This window comes from Triticum aestivum, chromosome 3A, assembly GCF_018294505.1.
Source record: "Triticum aestivum cultivar Chinese Spring chromosome 3A, IWGSC CS RefSeq v2.1, whole genome shotgun sequence".
NCBI classification, from domain to species: Eukaryota; Viridiplantae; Streptophyta; class Magnoliopsida; order Poales; family Poaceae; genus Triticum; species Triticum aestivum.
Window position 1 is genome coordinate 522,163,559 of NC_057800.1, and position 22,508 is coordinate 522,186,066.

The 22,508-nt window shown below is 47.4% G+C and overlaps 1 pseudogene; it reads left to right on the forward strand.

Annotated features, from left to right (window-relative positions):
• Positions 1-2,823: 2,823 nt before the first annotated feature.
• LOC123063858 (uncharacterized) lies at positions 2,824-2,959 on the forward strand (annotated as a pseudogene).
• Positions 2,960-22,508: the final 19,549 nt, after the last annotated feature.

A 22,508-nucleotide genomic window follows, 5' to 3' on the forward strand; every position in this document is an offset into this window, starting at 1 on the left:
CAATCTGCTGGGGGGATTCGGTCGGTCTTTTTGTTTGGTTTGGCTGGGTTGCGGCTGGGCTAGCGTGTTGGGTTCGGAATAGAATGCCACCGGACCGGGCTTGGGCAGAAATGTTGGTGTTGTCCCCCCGCGTGCCGTGCGGTGCACGCATGCACGCGCGTTGTCTCTCCTGGGTTAGGAGGGCGCGCTCTCGTTGTCTCTCTGGATTGGGTGAAGTCTGAAAAAAACCTTAAACCCATACACCTCGCCGGAATTGAACACCTTTCAATCCCTGAAATTTGCACCCTATACTCATCAATCTCGGTCAAGATCGACCCCAAACCTGTTTAGTGCACCAGGAAAAAATGATTCCGACCAGGATCAGAGGCTATTCTCACATCTATGCCCATTATCTTCATCCACTGACCAACCATGACAACGAGCCATGGCTGTGTGCAGGTCCTCGTCTCCTCGAGCTCGTAGCCTTGGTGCGCCCATAAAAAATCATGTTCGTCAGGCGTTGTTTGGATGCAGAGGTCGACGGCCTCGGACGTGTGGTACCCGCTGAGCTCGCCACCGGCGAGGAGTACCGACGACATGTCCGGCTACGCCAGCCCGTAGTTTTAGAGCTGCGCCTCACCAGGCCCGTCGAGCGTCCTTTCGACGACTATGTACTGGTTGGCAGTTGCAAGTGCATGCCTTGAGTAGCAGAATCGATCACTTGAGCTGTTCTAGGCACACGAATACATAACAACATGTGGCAGCAAGCTCTTGCATTGCATCGTCGTTGACCCACCATCAGTTGGATGGACAATGGATGCGTCCACAGTGCATGATTGCGTGTGAAGACTCGCACACGAGAGACACCACTTTGTACGCCGTGTTTTGGCCGCCATTACCGAGCATCTCCGCGGACGCGCGTAGCAGTTCGTCCCGGCGGTTCAGGTGCTCCAAAAAACCCAGCTTTCCTCTTCACTCTTCATTATTCTCTAAAAATTATAGCGCACGCTTGCCTCCCCCCTCCCCAGCTTTGCCATTTGCTCCTCCCGTAGCCACTAACAATCTCTCGAACAGTTAGTGTGCATGCACTCCCCTGCAGTTCACCTCGCCTCCGGGCTTGCTCCTACTGCCCTTGTGGATTCCCGGACTCTCATTCGCCTTACCGCATCATTGGATGAGCTCCAATCACTCTCTCTCTCTCTCTCCCCTATTTTCCCCTCCACTTCTCGCTCTAGGCCGCTGCTCTACGCCAGTGCACGCCAAGCCGAACGCGTGCATGCCTCTCACCATGCGGCATGGACTGCGCGAACGGCGACAAGACAAGCTCCCATGCACCCATTCTCTCGCCCTTCCCATCGCTACTCTGCCTAAACCTCAACCATTCTAAACGAACACCGTAGTTCTTGGCGAGAGAGAGAAATTACGGGAAGAAGATGGACATGACATGCGGACCCGTGAAGTCAGTGAGAGTAATGAATGATCCCGGCCGGGATCGTCATTTTCCTAGTGTGACAAACTAGCCCAGACAGACTTAGGGTTGAGATAGACCAGGATTAGTGAGTAGAGGGTGTCAATTTCAGGGATTTGAAGGTTGGGGTTTGATCCGATGAGCCCTATGAATTGAAGGTTTAAAACAGACTTTACTCCCCCGGATTTGTATCGGTGACGCTGTGCCGTGTAGTGCGGCCACGTACCGGAGTGGCAGTTCTTCGTGGCGACGCATGGCGGGTTTTCGTTTATGTGTCTTCTGAACTAAAGCACGGGGATCTTGAGAGGACGAGCCACCAAAGCGTGCACGACGACGGAGTACCGGTTACGGAGTTTGGTGTTGGTGCAGCGTTGCTTTTATTTGCGCGGAAATGCAAATCAGAGCAACTGCTTCCGGGCGCAGTTATGTGCAATGTAAGCAGAATCAGTATGTGTGACTTCTGTTAGAATAGGGTACGTAGAGGTAGTCAGATGAGATGTGTTTAAACTTGTTCTGTTTCTATCTCTTCTTCTGTTCTTCTTCTCCAAGTCTATCTCTCATTGTAATCTGGAAGTCCTAGCGATATTCCAAATCATTGTAAGCCACGGCAACACTTCTATAAATAGACATGCGGCCCGAGCAAAGGGTTTAACGCTTCCTATCAAATCTTTCATGGTCATCAGAGCCCTTCCTCTCGTTCGTCTAGTTTTCCCTGAGAGATCGATCTAGTTTGGTCGAGAGAGAAACCTGAAAAACCTATCCAGAGAGAGCCATCGAGAGAAAACATGTCAGGCACCAATGCCAGCACCGCTGCCTCCACCATCGTCGCCACCAATACCGCCCTGATTGGATCCACCATGAACGCCTCATCCACCCAATCTGCACCATCCACCTATGCATCTTCTTCCACCTTCAGCAGCGTCTCTTCTCTCGGGTCTCCTCCATCTGAGAAGCTCACGAGGATGAACTTCCTCCTCTGGAAGGCCATCGTGCTACCCCAAATAAAGGGAGCACAGATGGAACACTTCCTTGATGCCGCAAGCCCGGCGCCTCCTCCTACCATCACCGTCACCAAAGAAGGGAAAGAGGAGCAAGTCTTCAACTACGCCCGGTCGATCTGGTACGCCCAGCAGCAACAGGTACAAGGATACCTTATGGGGTCTCTATCACGTGAGATTCTTGCGCAGGTCGCTACTCTTCAGACGCCAGCCGAGGTGTGGAGTGCCATCCACGCCTCCTTTGCTGCCCAGACGCAAGCACAGATCGTCAACACCCGCATCGCCCTCGCCAATCTGCACAAAGGGAGCATGGGCATGCCTGAGTATCTGGCAAAGATCAAGGCCTTCGCCGATGAGATTGCCTGCACCGGTGATCCCCTCTTTGAAGGAGAGCTAACCTCCTATGTGCTCAAAGGGCTGGACATCGAGTATAACCCGGTGATCTCAGCCCTGGCTGCACGTATCGAACCGGTGACCGTTCAAGAACTCTACAATCAGTTGCTAAGTTTTGAAGCCCGTATGAATCTGCTACAAGGTAACAACATCCGGCAGTCTTCGGTTAATTCCATCTCTCGTGGTCGCGGCACTGGAGGCCGTGGCCGTGGTCACCGCGGTCACCAACAGGGGCGCGGACGCGGCAATGGCAACAACAGTGGGCGTGGGCGCGCCAACAACTCTGGCCCACGCTCCTCCGGCGCCTCCTACTCCAACACCAGGCCGCGTTGCCAGCTTTGCAAGAAGTCAGGGCATGAGGTGAAAGATTGCTGGCACCGCTACGATGAAGATTATGTGCCTGAAGAGCGTCATGTAGCTACAGCCATCAGGGAGCAAGAAGAAGCTGGCGAAACCATCGGGTATGCAGATTCTGGAGCTACAGATCATGTCACTAGCGAATTGGAGAAGCTTGCAAACCGAGAGAGATATTATGGCAATGATCAGATAAACACCGCCGCAAGTGGAGGAGGTATGGATATATGTCACATTGGTCAATCTTCTATTAATTTCCCTAATGTTAAACGTGATCTTCTTCTAAAAGATGTTCTTCATGTCCCTCAAGCCAACAAAAATATCTTGCTTCCATGTCTCGTTTGTCTGCTGATAATAATATCTTTTTTGAAACTCATCCCAAGTATTTTTTCATTAAGGATCGGGCAACGAGGGAGTTCCTCCATCACGGTAGATGCGTCGGTGGTCTATACCCTATCACATCAAGAGCTTTTAGCCGCAAGCGTCATCGCCAAGTCTACTCCGTCGTCAAGCCATCCTTAGAGAGGTGGCATCAAAGATTAGGTCATCCTTCATTTAAAATAGTTGATCAAGTAGTGAATAAAGGCAATCTTAAATTGTCTAGTCGTGAAAATAAAGAGTCTGTTTGTGATGCTTGCCAATGTGCCAAGAGTCATCAACTCCCCTATCCTAGATCAAACAGTGTGTCTCATGCCCCGTTGGAACTGATATTCAGTGATGTATGGGGTCATGCCAGAGATTCTTTTGGAAGAAAGAAATATTATGTTAGCTTTATTGATGATTATAGTAAGTTTACATGGATATACTTGCTTAAGTTCAAATCCGAAGTCTTCTCTGTCTTCCAAGAATTCCAAAAACTTGTTGAACGTCAATTTAACAAGAAAATCATTACAGTCCAGAGTGACTGGGGAGGAGAGTATGAAAAACTCAATTCTTTCTTTAGAAGCATAGGCATTGATCATCATGTTTCGTGTCCACATGCACACCAACAGAACGGTTCTGCTGAACGCAAACACCGTCATATCGTTGAAGTAGGTCTTCCCTTCTTGCTCATGCATCTATGCCTCTAAAGTATTGGGATGAAGCATTTATTGCTGCCACCTATCTCATCAATCGTTTGCCTAGTAAAGTTATTGGGAACACAACTCCTTTAGAACGATTGTTTCATCAAAAGCCAGATTATGATTCTCTAAAAGTTTTTGGTTGTGCATGCTATCCTAATCTTCGTCCATACAATCGCCACAAACTCGAGTTTCGTTCTACTCAGTGTGTCTTTCTTGGCTATAGCAATCTTCATAAGGGTTACAAGTGTCTAGAAGTTTCAACTGGACGCATCTACATCTCTAGAAATGTCATTTTTGATGAAACTATTTTCCCTTTTGCCAAACTTCACCCAAATGCGGGAGCTCTACTTCGAGCAGAAATCTCTCTTCTCTCGGATCCTTTGACATGTCCTGATCACGGGGGAGAATTAATAGAACATGATCATGTGTCTAATCCAGAAGAAAAAAATTCAGATACTAATAAAAACAATGCAGCACCTGGCTATGATTTTATGTGTGCAGAAGAGGGCGAAACATGCGCTGGATCCGAGGCTGATTTGGCGCAGGACTGCAACTCCAGGGAAGGCGCTCGATCCCAGGAAGATACTCCTGCGGTTCGGCGTACAGGGTGTGCAGCGACGCCTTCCGCGTCTCCCGTGACGCCAAGTGGCAGGGCGAGCCCACCAGCCGAGACAGTGGCCGACCGAGACGCAGGCATGGACCCAGATGGTGCGGGGTGCAGCCCGTCTGCATGCGCCACGCCGGTCCCCGACAGCCCGACCGAAGCGGGACCCACCGACAGCTCTGTGCGGAGATCCTCTGCTGAGGAGCCTGGCGCGAGGCAAATCCCGCCGGATCGCGCGCTCCTCTCGGATCTGGAGCCCTGTGGCGCTGCAGCCCAGGATGTTTTGGCCGGATCCTCTGTGGCCGATTCTGGTAATCCTGAAACTACAACAGCTGCCACAAGTGGGTCACCTAAAATTCATCAGCGCCATACCAGGTCAAAATCTGGAGTGTTCAAACCTAAGGAATACAAGGATGGTACAGTAAGGTATGACTCTCGCAAATATGCTTTCCTTACAAGCTTGGGTGAACCTACTCATTTAGCAGAAGCACTTGCTCACAAAGAATGGAAAGGGGCTATGGATAATGAATATCAAGCGCTCATGAAAAATAAAACTTGGCATCTTGTACCACCAGTAAAGGGAAAGAATTTGATTGACTGCAAATGGGTCTACAAGATTAAGAGGAAATCTGATGGAAGCATAGATAGATACAAAGCTAGGTTGGTTGCAAAAGGGTTTAAACAAAGGTTTGGAATTGACTATGAGGATACCTTTAGCCCTGTTGTTAAGGCAGCTACTATTCGACTTGTATTGTCTATTGCTATTTCCAGAGGATGGAGCTTACGTCAGCTAGACGTCCAGAACGCGTTTCTTCATGGTGTTCTTGAGGAAGAAGTGTTCATGCGGCAACCACCAGGGTATGAAAACAAGAGCACACCTCATTTTGTTTGTAAATTGGACAAAGCCTTGTATGGCTTAAAACAGGCTCCAAGAGCCTGGTACTCCAGGTTAAGTACTCAGTTACAACAACTTGGTTTTGTTTCAAGCAAGGCAGATACCTCACTATTCTTTCATCAAAAAGGCAACATCTCTATGTTTGTTCTTGTCTATGTTGATGATATAATTGTTGCTAGTTCCAGCTCAGAAGCCACTACCTGCCTGATTCGTGATCTTAATGTGGAGTTTGCACTTAAGGATTTGGGTGATCTTCACTACTTTCTTGGTATAGAGGTAAAACAGATCAAGGATGGAATACTTCTTACACAGGAAAAATACACCACAGATATTTTAAGAAAGGTAGGACTGGAACATTGCAAACCGGTAAGTACACCACTCTCCACTTCTGAGAAACTTACAGTTGAAGGAGGTGAGTTACTTGGACCGAATGATGCAACAAACTATAGGAGTGTTGTTGGTGCTCTACAATACTTAACGTTGACTAGACCTGATATTTCATACTCTGTCAACAAAGTATGTCAGTTCTTGCATGCACCTAGTACAGTTCATTGGACTGCAGTAAAAAGAATTCTGAGGTATCTAAAGTTCACAATGGGACTTGGAATCAAGATTGTTAAGTCATCATCTTTGCTAGTTAGTGCATATTCAGATGCTGACTGGGCAGGATGCCCTGATGATAAAAGGTCTACTGGTGGATTTGCTGTGTTTCTGGGATCAAATCTTGTGTCATGGAGTGCAAGGAAACAGGCTACTGTATCAAGATCAAGCACTGAAGCAGAATACAAGGCTCTTGCAAACGCAACAGCTGAGATCATGTGGATTCAGACCCTTCTATATGAGTTAGGGATCAAAACTCTACAAGCTGCAAGGTTATGGTGTGACAACATTGGGGCTACCTATCTTTCTGCAAATCATGTGTTCCATGCACGCACAAAACACATAGAGGTTGATTTCCACTTCGTGAGAGAAAGAGTAGCACGAAAGCTACTCGACATCAAATTTATTCCCACAGGAGATCAACTCGCCGATGGCTTCACTAAACCGCTTACTACAAGGAGATTGAACGAGTTCAAATACAATCTAAACCTAGAGAAATTTTCATAGGTTTGGATTGAGGGAGGATGTTAGAATAGGGTACGTAGAGGTAGTCAGATGAGATGTGTTTAAACTTGTTTTGTTTCTATCTCTTCTTCTGTTCTTCTTCTCCAAGTCTATCTCTCATTGTAATCTGAAAGTCCTAGCGATATTCCAAATCATTGTAAGCCACGACAACACTTCTATAAATAGACATGCGGCCCGAGCAAAGGGTTTAACGCTTCCTATTAAATCTTTCAACTTCCTCTATCTATATCTAAATCTAATTGAACTATAAAAACGTATTTTTTTCATCGCAAAAACAAATATCTTTTTATCTAAGCGTCTAGATAAGCTTCTATTTTTTGGCGGGGATAATAAGCTTCTCCTACTAACATTAAGGCCTCCTTTGGTTTAGAGAAATTTCATAGTAATTCTAGAGGATAGGATTTTTTTTTAGAGTCCTTTGGTTCATAGGAATGAATTCCTATTCCTACATAGGATTGGTTCCTATCCTCCACATTTTATAGGAAAATAAAAAAGAGCCTAGACTCAATGGAAAAATTTCTTTGATGTCAACCAAATGACATTTTGTTTCCTATTTTTACTCATAGAATTTGAGATACATGTCATCTCATTTTCTACAAGATTACTATTCTATGATAATCATATCCTATGAACCAAAAGAAGCCTAAAATACTCTAAGGCGACGCGATGCAGGTAGCAATATCATATCCTTATTCATGCGCCGCAGTTGGCCAAGGCTGAAGTCTCAGAAGAACGTAATGTGGACGGAAGATAATTGATGTCATTGTTAATCTTGCGATGGATGGACTTTGACGAGTTCGATGGCTAGTTGTTTTTGGTAGAGCCAAATGAGCTTACGGAACGCGGCACCTAACGCATAAACAAAGGTCGATGCCTGATGGCAACGACTAGTTGTGATAATACTAAACAATTTGCTAACGCGATGGTGATTACACAACTAAGACAAGGATGGAACGCGACCAAATGTTAAAAAGCTTGCGCTTTCTCTCCTCTCTGGGCAATGTAGCACCTTGTCCTTGTTATTACAAGAAAGTGACTTACTGAGAAAGTGTAGAGTGAATCGGTGGTAGTTGACGATGGTTTGAGGAACACAATTCACCAGACCTGATAGTCACGGCCAGTCGTGCACGTGATGGGGAAATAATACACGTCCAAGTGTCCATGTAAGAAGTGAAACGTTCAGTAGTTACAGTATTTTTTGGGACGGATCCGAGTGAAAACCTGGTTTTCGGTTGATGGCCGGAACCGGTGATGACGATGTCCTTATCATTGTTTGCTTCATGAAGGCATCATCGAGGCGAAATTCCCAACTCCACTCAATACCTCCGGAGAAAACCCTAAATCAGTTGACCGGATGCTGGCGGCAAGCATGTGTCTTCACCCTCTTTGGGGCGGCATTTTTGGAGGTGCACTCGGCTTCGCGGGACCAGCGGACGACATCTTTGGTGGAGCGGTGCTTCATCCTATACATTGATGGCGACGGATCTCGATGGCGTGGCGCAATGCAGATTCAGAGTTCGATGTGCGAGGATGGTCTCGCGCAGGAGGACGACGTCGTCGTGGTGTCGTCGATGGCAGAGAGACCTGGCACGGTTGATGCAATAGTACAGTTCTGGAGATGGATTGATGGCAGGTGGCGGCGGCGACCTCATACCCGGCAGGCGTCTTGGTTGAGGAGTTCGCCGAACTGGTAGTTTCCCCATACCCGGCAAGCGTCCTGATTGAGGAGTTCGCCGAACTGGTAGTTTCCCCATACCCGGCAGGCGTCCTGGTTGGGACCTCAGGTCTTACATGTTTAGGTTTGGCTGTGATATCTGTTTGGTATTAGGCCAATGTTATCTACGCCACTTCATCAACTGGATAGGTGTAGCGATAGTTTATTGCTTAGACGGCGGGTTTAATCTTAGTGTTGTATGACTTTGTAAGGTCTTGTGACAATAATTAATAAAGTGGTCATATGCATCGGTCAGATGCAAAAGCCGGGGCATTTTTAAAAAAAATAGTTACAGTATTCGGTCGGCACTATCATCCACGCTCTCAAATTCAGGCACGAGTTGGTCTTTGCGGGAAGCTCAAATTCCGAAACAAGTCCGGATAGAAATGTCGCGGTTGTTCCAGAACGAGCGATGGTGGGATTGGGACCCGGGAGGACGTGAACCTCTCACGCGTTCCGTTGATGGCAGCGGCAGCGAGTTGCCGACTGTGAATATGTGATGCGTGATGCTCACCTTGCGGGCCCTTCTTCTGTGAGGAACTGAAGCCGCAGAAAGTATCGGGGATATTTTCACGCTCTATGACGAAGGGCAACACTACATGGCATGGGATATTTAAGGGTGGATGACAAAGCATGATAACAGCAGATAAGACCATCGTATATGCCTCAGGCCTTATTTGGTTAAACCTCTTCCGGAGGTGATTAGAGAGGTTTGGAGGGAATTGAGTGAGACTTTGACTTATATGAAATTTAATCCATCTTCAATTTTGTTGCAACCGAACAAGCCTTCAGTGTTGTGGAGCGTGGAGAAGAGCGAATTACGATTTTATAGCTAGAACAACTGTGGCAGAGTCGTACTGTAGCCCGAAGCATCAATACGATGATTTTACTCTCTTTTTTATATCCGAACCTATGGGAATTGCTTCCCACGGGTTTTTTAAAATAATTTTTTAAAGATAGGCACGACGATTTTACTCGAAAACTCAACTTTAGCAAAACCATCATATAGCTTTTGATTGTCACAACTTATAGAGTTCGCTCCATAAACGAGCATGCGGACTCCATATTTGGAGGCTAGAATGGTTAATATGATGCTTGCTCCAAGCCCAACCATCGGTGCGGGGATGGAAGTTTCAGCTTCTTCCTCCTTGCATCGCGTGTGGGGTTTGTAGCAGACCTGCCTCCCACGCACAAACGATGAAGGGCACTCGGCCATTAATGCTACTTCATCAGATTTCCGTGGGCGGCCCATTCGATGATAGCCACTTGATATCATCTCCTGACTTGTGTGTGAGTGGGCCGGGAGGAGCCGTCGTGGCAGTCTGAGCAATCTGGAGGTGGCGGACAGGAGCGACCGAGTTTCTCACCAACAACCAGGAGGTGTGTGAGCCGCCCTTTGATCGCCCGCCGTCGGTGGGAGCTCTTTCTTCATTGTCGAACTGTCCCTTGCCAAATTGTCTTTATAGTCACTTGATTGAAAATATAAGGTTGTTCATGTTGGAGCGAGAGTTTATTTCAATTAAGATATCCCATTCATAAAATAAGGTTTCTCATTGTATTGCTAATTACGCTCGTATGGCTCACAGTCCTGCTTGTTGGTTACAACGATGCCTCTTTTCATTCTAGATCTTGTATCAGCAGACTATAACCTCTATTACTTTGGAATAAAACTCCTTTATCGCCGCAAAAAGAATTGCACTCATGTTATTGTTGTTTTCTTCCATAAACCAAACTAGTGAACAAGAAACTACAAGATAAAATTGCAAGATCTAATGAAGATACCCACCAGTACTCACCTCTCCGACAATGGCACTAGAAAAGAACTTGCTCTCTACTACACAACTTATATTGTTGTAGATTTTGTTGGGCCTCGAAGTGCAGAATTATGTAGAATAACAATAAATATATCTCAAGTCGAAAGTATCCTTCTAATCTCGAGCTCAAATGCTCCTGCCATGAACAGTAAAATAGGAAAAATTCAAAAAAGACTAATTTTTTTGTGGCGAAATTTAAGAAATGTTTGAAGTACATGCAATTTTTCACCATGAAATCATATTGGAGCAAGTCATGGCAAAAAAACAAAATCAGAGCTCCAAAATACGTTTGAAAGTAACATTTTCAGAGTATTGATTTTTTTACCACACCTTGCACCGATGTGATTTTGTGATGATTTTTTGATGCACTATAAATATTCTTTAAAGTTTGCCAAAAAATCAGTTTTTTTTAAAAAAAATATTTTTTCGAATATACTGTCCATGCATGAGAATTTGAGCTCGAGCTTAAAAACTCCACATTCCTCTTGTTGAGCTAGGATTGTGTTTTATTGTTTCCTAGTCTAGAGATAGCTCCCGATCCTTTCCTTGTATAGTGGATACGGTTGGGATATTCCTGCCCATGTATTCTCTATATGCTACGATATACAATCAATGCAAATATTGTCAAACTACATGGTATCAGATACCGAAAACTTCCTAACCTAAGCTTCCGCCGCTCCTAGCCGCCTCTCTCTCTCCCACCGATCGCCGTAGCTCTCCTACCGTCGTCTCCTACCTCTCCACCGACCGTCGCAGACCCCCTGCCGCCATCGCCCCCACTTCTTCTTCCCTCACCACCGAACCCTGACCCACCTCATAGCCATGGACTCCAACTCCATCCTCTCCGGTGGCTCGAACCCCTTTGCCGGCCCCGAGCCCGCCTCCACCGAAGACCTCCGCAACCTCAGCATCCTCGACTGCGTCCCTGTTTGTCTCTCTCGAGACAACTCGTCCTACTACTCATGGAAGATCTACTCCAACTTAGTCTTCCCCGGGTATCATTTCCAGGAGCACATCAACGGCTCCGTCGACGCGGTGACCATGCAACACAACGCCGAGTGGTCGGCCACCGAGGCCACTCTTATCCGCTGGTTTTTCTAACCATCTCGAAGGACCTTTTTTACATGATGGTGCAGGATGATGATGACACCTATTCCGTGTGGGAGAAGCTGAACGATCTCTTCACCGACAACTGTATTCAACGGCTCGTGTTTCTTCAGCAAGAATTCTTTGGGTGCCATCAAGATAACCCATCTGCGGATGAGTATTGTACGCGCCTGAAGCGTATTTGCAACGAGATACGCGACATTGGTGACAAGGTCTCCGACGATCTCCTCCTCAGCACCCTCGTCTCCGGCCTCAATAAAGAGTTTATTCATGCGGCGTCCAGCCTCACGCTCATCCCCGACCCGACCTTCCTGAAGGTTGTTGCATACTTGCGGTTGGAGGAACGCCGCATGAAGAAGATGAAGGCGCAGGTCGTGCATACCGCCTCGCATGACGTGCCTCCTCCATAGCAGTTGGCAGCCCCCTTCTCACACTCGCCTGGCTTCCCCTTGTCGGTTTCATATCCGGCATATCTCGTAGTAGGGGTCCTAAGCTAGGCGTCTTGGAGTGATGGTAACATGGACACAAGATTTTACCCAGGTTCGGGTGATGAAGCTATGTACCTAGGGTAGGGTCATGGACCTCTCCCAGCTACCCTACCCAAGGACATCTCAAGAAGAAATCACCTTTCAATCGACTTGGAGGTGTTCCACTCGACAGACTCGAAGACACTCGACCAAGAAGCAATCACTCGACCAAGGTCTAATCACTCGACGGTCAGGAGACCTAAAGGCACTCCGCACGCTAACGGTCGGTTATTAAGTAGCTTTTATGGTCATCATAGCACTTTATTAGAGGCGTTACCAGTAACGCCTCACCTTAATGTATTTAAAACCATGCACAACTGAGGGCCGGAGGGGTCTGGCGAACTCTATATAAGCCACCCCCCTCCTCAGTGCAAAGGGTTCGCACCGCTGTAATTCATACACGCATAATCCAGTCGACCGCCTCCGGGCTCCGAGACGTAGGGCTATTACTTCCTCCGAGAAGGGCCTGAACTCGTAAACCTCGTGTGCTTACAACCTCTCCATAGCTAAGATGTTGCCTCTCCATACCTACCCTCCTACATTACTGTCAGACTTAGAACCACAACAGTTGGCGCCCACCTTGGGGCGGGTGTTTTAGCGATTTGTTGGAGGAGTTGCGATCTTTTCCGATCCAAATCATCATGGTTTCTGGCGGAGTTTTGGTGGAGGGCCGCGAGATCCGTCTCGGCGCGCTCACGTTCATCGCCGACGACTCCGCTTGGCTTCAGGAGGCTCCGCTCCACGTGGACACACTCCCTGTCCGCGGGGCAACGCACTTTCGCGCGTGCGTCCGCGGCGTCCTCTTGCGGCAACCGTCGACCCACTATCGGTCAGCTCCTGTGGTGTCCTCCCTTCCTGTTTCCCGCTGGCGCAAGCGCTCTGGTCGGTTGAGACTTCAGCGGTGGGTGAGGCATGCGGTGGCGCGCCAGTCGGCCACCCCTCAGGTCGCGGCGATCGAGCCCGACGAATCCCTCTACGGCCTGTTCGCCTGGCTCCATAGAGATCGCATCCAAGTGCGACAGCAGTGATCCGGCGGCGGAGGTTCTGATGGTCGATGGATCGCCCAGTCCTCCCGGTTTTCCCCGCACCGACGGAGGTGCAGGTGGAGGCGACCCGTCGCGTCCCCATGAGGAATATCTCCCCGAGCCTCTCACGTCGTTGCAGAGAGAAGAACTTCGTCGCCGGAACATGGATGCACTGCACACTCCTATCATTGGAGAAACCCCCGAGGCTCGTGCCCTGGAGGACGCACGCCTGGCAAACTTGGTGAAATGATCGATATGGTTGACTAGAGGGGGGTGAATAGGCAACTAACAATTTTTAGCTTTTCTTTAGCAATTTAAACTTTGCATCAAAGTAGGTTGTCTAGATATGCAACTAGATGAGCAACCTATATGATGCAACACGAATAGGAACACAAGCAAGCAAGATATATGAAACAAATAAGCTACACAAGTAAAGGCACGAGATAACCAAGAGTGGAGACGAGGATGTGTTGCCGAAGTTCCTTCCCTTTGAGAGGAAGTACGTCTCCGTTGGAGTGGTGTGGAGGCACAATGCCCCCCAAGAAGCCACTAGGGCCACCGTAATCTCCTCACGCCCTCACACAATGCGAGATGCCGTGATTCCACTATTGGTGCCCTTGGAGGCGGCGACCGAACCTTTACAAACGAGGTTGGGGCAATCTCCACAACTCAATTGGAGGCTCCCAACGACACCACGAAGCTTCACCACAATGGACTATGGCTTCACGGTGACCTCAACCGTCTAGGATGCTCAAACACCCAAGAGTAACAAGATCCGCAAGGGATTAGTAAGGGGGAATCAAATATCTCTTGGTGGAAGTGTAGATCGGGGCCTTCTCAACCACTCCCGAGAAAATCAACAAGTTTGGTTGGCTAGGGAGTGAGATTGGGCGAAAATGGAGCTTGGAGCAATAATGGAGCTTTAATGGTGGAAGAGGTGAGTCAACGGGGAAGAAGGAGACCCTTTATATAGTGTGTGGAAAAGATCCAACCGTTACCCACCAACCAGCCCGCGGCCAGCGGTACTACTGCGCCTGCCAGTGGTACTACCGCAAGGCCGCGCGGTACTACTGCTTGCAACCAAGCGGTACTACCGCACGGCAGTGCGGTACAACTGTACCGTCCCACGGTACTGCCTCAACCCCAACACAGAAACAGACGCAAGCTGGGGGCGGTACTTCCGCACGCGCGGTACTACCACGCCCCCCATGCGGTACTACCGCAAGGCAAAGGTCCCAGCCAGGGGGGAGGGGAACTTCCGTGCCTACTTCCGCAAATAAATGGAAGTAGCAAAAACCTGACACAGTAGTACTGCCAAGGGGCGATACTACTGCCTGACCGCATAGCGCGGTACTACCGCACGGCAAAAGCGGTACTACCGCGGCAGGTGCGGATGTAAAAAATTACATCCGCTCCTACTACCACAAGGGGGCGGCACTAGCCTGGTGGGCAGCGGTAGTGCGGCTCCAAGGGAGCGGTACGACCGTGAGCACCAGCGGTACTACCGCGCCACCGCGCGGTACTACCGTGGATGCCTACAGTACTACCGTTGATCTAGGAGCAGTACTACTGCAACCACAACAGCAGCCAGTCAAAGGAGGCAGGAAAAACGGAGGAAGTTCCAAGGAAGAAGAAGGGGATAAAAGGAGACGTGTACGTGATGATTCCACCCAAACCTTTCCAACACGGACCCCCTCTTAATAGTACGGCTTTCCTACGACTCAAATCCACCAAAAAGAAACATAGAAAAGACGCCGTCTTCGTCAGTCTTCGAGGGGCACCCAATCGTCTTGTGCCTAGCAAAGAAGTGTCTGGAAAACTCATGGCACACGATTAGTCCGCAAATGCGTTGTCATCAATCACCAAAACACTTAGGGATAAATATGTCCTTACAATCTCCCCCTTTTTGGTGGATTGATGACAAAACGGGATTTGCACAAGGAAAAATACTATTAAGTAAAAGCAAACCTCTCCTCTCTATAATATAGATGGGCTCCCCCTAAATGTGTGCCACCTAGATGAGCACGAATACTAGGAACAGAGCTCCCCCTATATTATAGAGACAAGGCAAATTTATCACTAGACAAGATAGTACAAACATAAGATAACTAAGATAGATAGAGTGCATATGTCTTACACCATATGGAGGATAGGTCTCGAAGGCACAAACCGAACAAAAGCAAACGAGGCAAACGAGGTCCAAACGACAAAGCAAACAAACACACCAAGCACGACACAACGCAAATCCCTACACTCTCTCCCCCTTTGGCATCGAGACGCCAAAAAGGTAGAGAGGACACCTACACACACGGGGTGGCTCAGGCAGAGAAGTCGTCCCACTGCTCCTCGTGCTCCTCGTCAGACTCAGCGGCGGGGATAGTCTCCTCGATGTCATCCTCTGAACTGGTCCACTTGTAGCCCTGCTTTGACATCCAGGCAGCCTCAGGTGTGATGACGTCCTCAGACCCGCCAGACACATCCTCTCCAAAGAGCCTCATCACCTTCTTGTCACAGCGGCGACTCTCCTTGTCAGTCGCGTGAGCCCTGTACTGTCCCTTCGCCTGCATGCAGAAGAGAGCCTTCATCTTGTCCTTCAGCTTCTTGGCCCATGCCGGCTCAGAGGAAGAAGTGGTGGACTTAGCAGCACGGTCCTCAGCAACAGTCTCAGCAGCAGCAGCCTCCCCCTCACCAGCAACCCTCCTAGCAGAAGATGCCTCAGCACGGGTAGTGGTGTTGGCCCAGTTGGGCTTGACGCGGAGGCTGATGGACTCATGGCGAATCCAGTCTGGAGCAAGGAACTCATCACCTGGATACGTACAAGACAGCATATCAAGTATGTTTCCTACGCATCACGACTCTCCTACATCCTACTCTTGCATAGATTTGGCCTAAAATCTCAAGAACGACAAGTTTCTCCCCAAAAGCCTAGAAGCAAGAGAACAACCAAGGAAAAGAGGGATTTGGGGAAAAACCTTGGTCCATGGCAAGAGGAAGTGGTGGGGAACGATCCCAGCGGTCGGAATCTGAGGAGAGTGGCCGGAGATGGAGATCTAGCGAGGGCCTCCGGCGCCGTTCTTGATAGGGAGAGATGTGGAGAGAGAGACAATGAATGGGTATGGGGAGTTGGAACTCCCCTGCCCGAGTCATAACCCCCACGCGCCCTTGACGGCGCGGTAGTACCGTGCCCAGACACGGTAGTACCGCACGGTGCGGTACTTCCGAAGTACCGCACCAGAGCGGTAGTACCGTGCTGTGGCGCGGTAGTACCGTGCCTCCCAAAGCAGTAGTACCGCGCCCAGACGCGGTTGTACCGTGGGCTCAAGAAGATGCACGTTTCGAGCGCGAAAAACTGGATCTTTGCACAAACCACTCCGAGCCAACACGACACCACAAGACCACGCAACACACAAAACCAGAAAGGCACACGATAAACGAACCAACCACGAGACACCACCTCTCCAAAAGAGAGGGCGGTGGCCGTAGCCACCTATGTTTGAGTCAATTGGTATGGCACCGTGAAGAATTATCCTTGGGTCCATGACCAAAACTCGTCTTTGAAGCACAAGTACCATCAAACATGGCTAATGTGAAAGACTTGATTGATTTATGCATAATGGGGGTGTGAAGGAAATATGCCCTAGAGGCAATAATAAAGTTATTATTTATTTCCTTGTATCATGATGAATGTTTATTATTCATGCTAGAATTGTATTAACCGGAAACATAATACATGCGTGAATACATAGACAAACAGAGTGTCACTAGTATGCCTCTACTAGACTAGCTCGTTAATCAAAGATGGTTATGTTTCCTAACCATGGACAAAGAGTTGTTATTTGATTAACGGAATCACATCATTAGGTGAATGATCTGATTGACATGACCCATTCCATTAGCTTAGCACCCGATCGTTTAGTATGTTGCTATTGCTTTCTTCATAACTTATACATGTTCCTATGACTATGAGATTATGCAACTCCCGTCTACCGGAGGAACACTTTGTGTGCAACCAAACGTCACAACATAACTGGGTGATTATAAAGGTGCTCTACAGGTGTCTCCAAAGGTACATGTTGGGTTGGCGTATTTCGAGATTAGGATTTGTCACTCTGATTGTCGGAGAGGTATCTCTAGGCCCTCTCGGTAATGCACATCACTTAAGCCTTGCAAGCATTGCAACTAATGAGTTAGTTGCGGGATGATGTATTACAGAACGAGTAAAGAGACTTGCCGGTAACAAGATTGAACTAGGTATGGGATACCGACGATCGAATCTCAGGCAAGTAACATACCGATGACAAAGGGAACAACGTATGTTGTTATGCGGTCTGACCGATAAAAGATCTTCGTAGAATATGTAGGAGCCAATATGAGCATCCAGGTTCCGCTATTGGTTATTAACCGGAGACGTGTCTCGGTCATGTCTACATTGTTCTCGAACCCGTAGGGTCTGCACGCTTAAGGTTACGATGACAGTTATATTATGAGTTTATGCATTTTGATGTACCGAAGGTTGTTCGGAGTCCCGGATGTGATCACGGACATGACGAGGAGTCTCGAAATGGTCGAGACATAAAGATTGATATATTGGAAGCCTATGTTTGGATATCGGAAGTGTTTCGGGTGAAATCGGGATTTTACCGGAGTACCGGGAGGTTACCGGAACCCCCCGGGAGGTATATGGGCCTTAGTGGGCCTTAGTGGAAGAGAGGAGAGGTGGCCAGAGATGGGCCGCGCGCCCCTCCCCCCCTTGGTCCGAATTGGACAAGGAGAGGGGGCCGTCCCCCTTCCTCCTCTCTCTCCTCTTTCCCCCCCTCCACGAATCCTATTCCAACTAGGAAAGGGGGGAGTCCTACTCCCAGAGGGAGTAGGACTCCTTCTGGCGCGCCTCTCCTGGCCGGCTGGCCCCCCTCCCTTGAACCTTTATATACGGAGGCAGGGGCACCCCCTAGAGAAACAAGTTGATCCACGTGATCATATTCTTAGCCGTGTGCGGTGCCCCCTTCCACCATAGTCCTCGATAATATTGTAGCGGTGCTTAGGCGAAGCCCTGCGATGGTAGTACATCAAGATCGTCACCACGCCGTCGTGCTGACGGAACTCTTCCCCGACACTTTGCTGGATCGGAGTCCGGGGATCGTCATTGAGCTGAACATGTGCTAGAACTCGGAGGTGCCGTAGTTTCGGTGCTTGATCGGTCGGGCCGTGGAGACGTATGACTATATCAACCAAACGCTTCCGTTGTCGATCTACAAGGGTACGTAGATCATAATCTCCCCTCTCGTTGCTATGCATCACCATGATCTTGCGTGTGCGTAGGAAAATTTTGAAATTACTACGTTCCCCAACAGTGGAATCCGAGCCTAGGTTTTATATGTTGATGTTATATGCACGAGTAGAACACAAGTGAGTTGTGGGCGATATAAGTCATACTGCTTACCAGCATGTCATACTTTGGTTCAGCGGTATTGTTGGACGAAGCGGCCCGGACCGACATTACGCGTACGCTTACGCGAGACCGGTTCTCCCGACGTGCTTTGCACATAGGTGGCTTGCGGGTGATAGTTTGTCCAACTTTAGTTGAACCGAGTGTGGCTACGCCCGGTCCTTGCGAAGGTTAAAACAGCACCAACTTGACAAACTATCGTTGTGGTTTTGATGCGTAGGTAAGATTGGTTCTTGCTTAAAGCCCGTAGCAGCCACATAAAACATGCAACAACAAAGTAGAGGACGTCTAACTTGTTTTTGCAGGGCATGTTGTGATGTGATATGGTCAAGACATGATGCGAAATTTTATTGTATGAGTTGATCATGTTTTGTAACCGAGTTATCGGCAACTGGCAGGAGTCATATGGTTGTCGCTTTATTGTATGCAATGCAATCGCGCTGTAATGCTTTACTTTATCACTAAGCGGTAGCGATAGTCGTGGAAGCATAAGATTGGCGAGACGACAACGATACTACGATGGAGATCAAGGTGTCGCGCCGGTGACGACGGTGATCACGACGGTGCTTCGGAGATGGAGATCACAAGCACAAGATGATGATGGCCATATCATATCACTTATATTGATTGCATGTGATGTTTATCTTTTATGCATCTTATCTTGCTTTGATTGACGGTAGCATTATAAGATGATCTCTCACTAAATTTCAAGATAAAAGTGTTCTCCCTGAGTATGCACCGTTGCCAAAGTTTGTCGTGCCCAGACACCACATGATGATCGGGTGTGATAAGCTCTACGTCCATCTACAACGGGTGCAAGCCAGTTTTGCACACGCAGAATACTCAGGTTAAACTTGACGAGCCTAGCATATGCAGATATGGCCTCGGAACACTGAGATCGAAAGATCGAGCGTGAATCATATAGTAGATATGATCAATATAGCGATGTTCACCATTGAAAACTACTCCATTTCACGTGATGATCGGTTATGGTTTAGTTGATTTGGATCACGTGATCACTTAGATGATTAGAGGGATGTCTATCTAAGTGGGAGTTTAAGTAATATGATTAATTGAACCTAAATTTATCATGAACTTAGTACCTGATAGTATCTTGCTTGTTTATGTATGATTGTAGATAAATGGCCCGTGCTGTTGTTCCGTTGAATTTTAATGCATTTCTTGAGAAAGCAAAGTTGAAAGATGATGGTAGCAATTACACGGACTGGGTCCATAACTTGAGGATTATCCTCATTGCTGCATAGAAGAATTACGTCCTGGAAGCACCGCTAGGTGCCAGGCCTGCTGCTGGAGCAACACGAGATGTTGTGAACGTCTGGCAGAGCAAAGCTGATGACTACTCGATAGTTCAGTGTGCCATGCTTTATGGCTTAGAATCGGGACTTCAACGACGTTTTGAACGTCATGGAGCATATGAGATGTTCCAGGAGTTGAAGTTAATATTTCAAGCAAATGCCCGGATTGAGAGATATGAAGTCTCCAATAAATTCTATAGCTGCAAGATGGAGGAGAACAGTTCTGTCAGTGAGCATATACTCAAAATGTCTGGGTATAATAATCACTTGATTCAGATGGGAGTTAATCTTCCAGATGATTGCGTCATTGACAGAATTCTCCAATCACTGCCACCAAGCTACAAGAGCTTTGTGATGAACTATAATATGCAAGGGATGAATAAGACTATTCCCGAGCTCTTCGCAATGCTGAAAGCTGCGGAGGTAGAAATCAAGAAGGAGCATCAAGTGTTGATGGTCAACAAGACCACTAGTTTCAAGAAAAAGGGCAAAGGGAAGAAGAAGGGGAACTTCAAGAAGAAAAGCAAGCAAGTTGCTGATCAGGAGAAGAAACCCAAATCTGGACCTAAGCCTGAAACTGAGTGCTTCTACTGCAAGCAGACTGGTCACTGGAAGCGGAACTGCCCCAAGTATTTGGCGGATAAGAAGGATGGCAAGGTGAACAAAGGTATATGTGATATACATGTTATTGATGTGTACCTTACTAGAGCTCCCAGTAGCACCTGGGTATTTGATACTGGTTCTGTTGCTAATATTTGCAACTCAAAACAGGGACTACGGATTAAGCGAACACTGGCAAAGGACGAGGTGATGATGCGCGTGGGAAATGGTTCTAAAGTCGATGTGATCGCGGTCGGCACGCTACCTCTACATCTACCTTCGGGATTAATATTAGACCTAAATAATTGTTATTTGGTGCCAGCGTTGAGCATGAACATTATATCTGGATCTTGTTTAATGCGAGACGGTTATTCATTTAAATCAGAGAATAATGGTTGTTCTGTTTATATGAGTAATATCTTTTATGGTCATGCACCTTTGAAGAGTGGTCTATTTTTGATGAATCTCGATAGTAGTAACACACATATTCATAATGTTGAAGCCAAAAGATGCAGGGTTGATAATGATAGTGCAACTTATTTGTGGCACTGCCGTTTAGGTCATATCGGTGTAAAGCGCATGAAGAAACTCCATACCGATGGACTTTTGGAACCTCTTGATTATGAATCACTTGGTACTTGCGAACCGTGCCTTATGGGCAAGATGACTAAAACACCGTTCTCCGGTACAATGGAGAGAGCAACAGATTTGTTAGAAATCATACATACAGATGTATGTGGTCCAATGAATGTTGAGGCTCGTGGCGGATATCGTTATTTTGTCACCTTCACAGATGATTTAAGCAGATATGGGTATATCTACTTAATGAAGCATAAGTCTGAAACATTTGAAAAGTTCAAAGAATTTCAGAGTGAAGTTGAAAATCATCGTAACAAGAAAATAAAGTTTCTGCGATCTGATCGTGGAGGAGAATATTTGAGTTACGAGTTTGGTCTACATCTGAAACAATGTGGAATTGTTTCGCAACTCACGCCACCCGGAACACCTCAGCGTAATGGTGTGTCCGAACGTCGTAATCGTACTTTACTTGATATGGTGCGATCTATGATGTCTCTTACAAATTTACCGCTATCATTTTGGGGTTATGCTTTAGAGACGGCCGCATTCACGTTAAATAGGGCACCATCAAAATCCGTTGAGACGACACCTTATGAACTGTGGTTTGGCAAGAAACCAAAGTTGTCGTTTCTTAAAGTTTGGGGCTGCGATGCTTATGTGAAAAAGCTTCAACCTGATAAGCTCGAACCCAAATCGGAGAAATGTGTATTCATAGGATACCCAAAGGAGATTGTTGGGTACACCTTCTATCACAGATCCGAAGGCAAGACATTCGTTGCTAAGAATGGATCCTTTCTAGAGAAGGAGTTTCTCTCGAAAGAAGTGAGTGGGAGGAAAGTAGAACTTGACGAGGTAACTGTACCTGCTCCCTTATTGGAAAGTAGTACATCACAGAAAACTGTTTCTGTGACACCTACACCAATTAGTGAGGAAGCTAATGATAATGATCATGAAACTTCAGAACAAGATACTACTGAACCTCGTAGATCAACCAGAGTGAGATCCGCACCAGAGTGGTACGGTAATCCTGTTCTGGAAATCATGCTACTAGATCATGATGAACCTACAAACTATGAAGAAGCGATGGTGAGTCGAGATTCCGTAAAACGGCTTGAAGCCATGAAATCTGAGATGGGATCCATGTATGAGAACAAAGTATGGACTTTGGTTGACTTGCCCGATGATCGGCAAGCAATTGAGAATAAATGGATCTTCAAGAAGAAGACTGACGCTGACGGTAATATTACTGTCTACAAAGCTCGACTTGTCGCAAAAGGTTTTCGACAAGTTCAAGGGGTTGACTACGATGAGACCTTCTCACCCGTAGCGATGCTTAAGTCTGTTTGAGTCATGTTAGCAATTGCCGCATTTTATGATTATGAAATTTGGCAGATGGATGTCAAAACTGCATTCCTGAATGGATTTCTGGAAGAAGAGTTGTATATGATGCAACCGGAAGGTTTTGTCGATCCAAAGGGAGCTAACAAAGTGTGCAAGCTC